This window comes from Daucus carota, chromosome 4 (assembly GCF_001625215.2).
Source record: "Daucus carota subsp. sativus chromosome 4, DH1 v3.0, whole genome shotgun sequence".
NCBI lineage: Eukaryota > Viridiplantae > Streptophyta > Magnoliopsida > Apiales > Apiaceae > Daucus > Daucus carota.
The window spans coordinates 5,342,669-5,347,170 of NC_030384.2; the positions used below are offsets into that span (position 1 = coordinate 5,342,669).

Sequence of the window (4,502 nt, forward strand, 5' to 3'; positions counted from 1 at the left end):
GCGGATTTATATATGGATTTCAGTAGTTGATTTGCCTTAATTATTTGTGTGATGAATGTTGATTTCTTCGTATTGCTTGTGCTTATTCGTCTTGGATGCGTAGCTAACATCTTAGATTGTTTGTTAACCTTTATTGAAGCGACAGTGGATATATTGATTTAGAACTTGCCATGCGAACATAGGATTATGTATTCGATATACATGATTAGTGGTGTGATTTTAACCATCTTGCATCGCCCTATGTAATCTTGATAGATAACTTGTTCTTCAACCGTTATGTTTTCAAATTCTATAGACATATAGGGTCTAAGCATAATTGGTGTCTGTTTACCTTCTATCTTAATTGTGGATGTGTAGCAGTATGGTGCATGTATAACGACAGTTAGCGTGTATCAGTTTCGTGTTATCTAATTAGTTATCAACCATCACATATCGATAAGGCATAACTCTGAATGAAGTATATAATGAAGTTAGAATCCCATGTTTTATTCTCATAAGTAATCCAGTTAATTACTTAGTTATAATTCGACTTTAATTAGTTAATTTAGATAAAATCAACCAAACTGTTATTTGTCTAAGCATTGAATAATAATCATACATTGGTGCATAAGTGCATATTTCTGAATACACCAGTCTCTGTGGGAACGAACTAAATTTGATTCTATACTACTTGTGACCACGTACGCTTGCGTGATTTGTGCGAACAAGTTTTTGGAGCCGCTGCCGGGGACTCGGTATTTTATTTTAGTTTATGTGCTTGTCATCAGTGGTCGTTAAGGTTCAGTGACTTGGATTCTTTTCTCACTTTTATTTCATTTGTGTGTGTTTCAGGTACTTGAGTGGCATTTATGCGAACACGTTCTCAGTCCCGTAAAGAAGCATTGGCAAAAGCAGAAACGATAGTGAGTACTACAATGGGTGATCGTGATACTAAGGCTCTTAAGGCTTTTTCTGAGCCTAAAATCAATGATATTCAGTCGAGCATTGTCAGGCCAGCGATCGAGGCCAACACTTTTGAGATCAAACCGAGCACTATTCAGATGGTACAGAACTCAGTGCAGTATGGGGGTTCTCCGACAGAGGATTCTGATATGCATATTCGGGATTTCATTGAGATCTGCGACACTTTCAAGTTCAATGGTGTTACTGACGAGGCTATCAAATTGAGGATGTTCCCATTTTCTTTGAGGGATAAAGCTAAGGGATGGTCGCATGCTCTTCCTGCAGGATCTATTACGACATGGGAGGATCTGGCTCAGAAATTTCTTACTAAGTTCTTCCCTATGGCCAAAACAGCTGCAATTAGGAATGCTATCACTCAATTCTCTCAGCTATCTGGTGAAACTTTATGTGAAGCGTGGGAACGCTACGAGGAGATGCTTCGAAAGTGCCCACATCATGGGATGCCTGATTGGATGGTGATCAATTGCTTCTATAATGGCTTGGTCCTCAATCGAGGCCAATACTCAATGCAGCATCAGGTGGAGCTCTATGGGCTAAGAACTATGATGAGGCTTATGAGTTGATCGAGATGATGTTGAGAATAAGTCTGAATCAGGATGACCCAGCCAAAGGTTTCAAGGAAGGATTGGGAGGAATAGGTATCAAGGATTTCGTAAACAGAATTTTCCCCCAGCTAGACCCAGTACCACTTCAGTTGGTTCCAGTCAAAGCAGGTTCGGGAAATTTCCGGTTGTAGATTGCAAACAATGTGGAAGGAAGCATAGTGGATCATGTAAGCCGGGCGTGGAATGCTTCGGGTGCGGGCAGAAAGGTCACTACTCGACGGTATGTAGGGTAAAGAATCAAGGAATAACGTGCCACAAGTGTGGAAGGGTGGGTCAGATGGCCAAGAATTGTAGAAGCAGGACCGAGAATAATGTTGGAGGCAGCTCGTCTCCAGGACCAGCTAATAGTACTACAAGGGCCATAACTTTTAAGATGACCAAGAAGTCTACCCCTTAGGATTCTGATGTAGTTGCAGGTACCCTTTTTCTTAATCTCGTACCTCTTAAAGTTCTGTTTGATTCTGGAGCATCTAATTCATTTATATCCAAGGGTTTTGTAAGTAGAATGGATTTAATGTTGGAAGATTTACATGAGTCTTTAACCATAGAAGTGGCCAATCAGGATAAGGTCTCAGTAAGCCATTTTTGCCCTAAGTGTCAACTAGAAATCTTAGGCCATTTCTTTCTAGTTGATTTGATACCTTTCTAGTTAGGAGAATTTGATGTGATCTTAGGGATGGAGTGGTTGTCTCTACATAAGGCAAAGATTGATTGCAAGAAAAAGAAGGTTATTATATTTACAGAGCACAATGAAAAAGTTGTTTTTCAAGGATAGAGACAAGAAAAGAAATTTCTCTCGATTATGCAAGTAAAGAAGTTGTTAAGGCAAGGATGTGAAGCCTATCTAGCCCATGTTCTAGATACCAAGAAAGAAACCCCAAAATTAGAAGAGATTCATATAGTAAGAGAGTACCCGGACGTTTTTCCTGAGGAATTGCCAGGATTACCACCGGATCGGGAAATAGAATTTTCTATTGATTTAGTGCCTGGAGCTAAGCCAGTATTGAAAGCCCCATATCGTATGGCCCCAATAGAGATGAAAGAGTTGGCTAAGAACCTCCAAGAATTATTGGATAAGGGAGTAATTAGACCGAGTGTATCCATGTGGGGTGCTCCGGTGTTGTTTGTGAAGAAGAAGGATGGTACAATGAGATTATGCATCGATTATAGGGAATTGAATAAGTTGACTATTAAGAATAAGTATCCCTTACCCAGGATTGATGATTTGTTTGACCAACTAAAAGGAGCCTGTTGTTTTTCCAAGATTGATTTGAGGTCTGGATACCATCAGCTAAAGATTAAACCTGAAGATATACCAAAGACAACATTTAGAACCAGATACGGACATTATGAGTTTTTGGTGATGTTGTTTGGACTTAAAAATGCCCCAGCTGCTTTTATGGAATTGATGAATCGGGTATTCAAGGAGTACTTGGATAAGTTTGTAATTGTCTTTATTGATGATATTTTAATCTATTCAAGGACCGAGGAAGATCATGCAGAGCATTTGAGGATTTCCTTGCAGAGGCTAAAGGAGAAGCAGTTACATGCTAAGTTTTCAAAGTGTGAATTCTGGTCGGAGGAGGTTCAATTTTTAGGGCATGTGGTTAGTTTGATGGTATTAAAGTAGATCCCGCAAAGATTGAAGCTGTATCAAAGTGGCAACAGCCAAAGAACCCAACGGAGATAAGAAGTTTTCTTGGGTTGGCTGGTTACTATCGGAGATTTGTTAAGGATTTTGCCAAGATAGCCACTCCATTGACGAAGTTGACTAGAAAGAACGAGAAATTTATTTGGAATGAGAAATGTGAGGAAAGCTTTCAAGAATTGAAAAAGAGATTAGTAACAGCTCCAGTATTAGCATTGCCAGACAAATGAGGTAATTTTGTTATTTACAGTGATGCTTCTTTGAAGGGTTTAGGTTGTGTATTGATGCAGCAGGATAAGGTTATTGCATACGCGTCTAGACAACTAAAACCCCATGAGCAAAAGTACCCAGTTCATGATTTGGAGTTAGCAGCCATTATTTTTGTAATATCCGGGAATTTCGCGACTTGTATATCGAATATTATATGCAAATGTGCCATTTAATGTGAAATTAGAAAATAAATAAATATTATATTATATTCCAGTTGGATGAGGTGGTATATGATTTATGAATTTGAGTCAACGGTCAAGGAACCGAAAAGTGATAATTTACGAGGATTTAAACGAGAAATGAGTGAGTTATTAACTTTATGGGAAATATATGGGTACATGATCTTGTGACCCGTATGTGTTGATACGGTTATGTGGATAAGTGAATTTATGACCGATAAAGGATATCGGATTTTACACAAATGACGGAAATTGAAAAGTGTGAATAATTTATAATTTGATACATTAATTAAGTGAAAGTATGAAATGATTGTGGAATGTATGACTACGTGCTATATGACTTGTATGTACTGGAATATGTGATTGATGTGGTTTTAGATAATTTTAAATATTTTATTGTGTGAAAATATGAGTATACGAGCTCTTACATATTTTTGTAAAATATTTGAGATGTGATAAAATCATGGAATTTGCTTTATTATCTCTAGAATATTCCTAGAGACTTTTTTTTTTGAAAATGATTGTTGAATGTATTTCAGTGCTTTACTATTTTAAAAAGGGATTTTATAATCATTATTTTGATTATCGAGCATTATCTTGTAAAATTCATATAAAATAGCCTATGCGCTCAAAAATTATTTTAAAAATATGGGGACAAAGTAATTTAATCCTCTATAATTTAATAATAAAATATTGTCACTCCCAAACTACTATTGAGGAGCTTTATAATTTACAAAACATTTTTAGTTGTTTTACACAAAAAGAAAAGCAAAACAGTATTAGTTTGTAGTTATATATTTACAAAAACTAGTCATGGGCTTTTAACCCCCAATCCAC

At 37.0% G+C, this 4,502-nt stretch overlaps 1 non-coding gene across 1 annotated transcript; it reads right to left on the bottom strand.

The window, feature by feature from the left end:
• Positions 1-1,298: 1,298 nt before the first annotated feature.
• On the bottom strand, positions 1,299-1,405 carry LOC135152465 (small nucleolar RNA R71). The gene has a single exon (XR_010291643.1). It is a non-coding gene; the product is annotated as a small nucleolar RNA R71 (small nucleolar RNA).
• Positions 1,406-4,502: the final 3,097 nt, after the last annotated feature.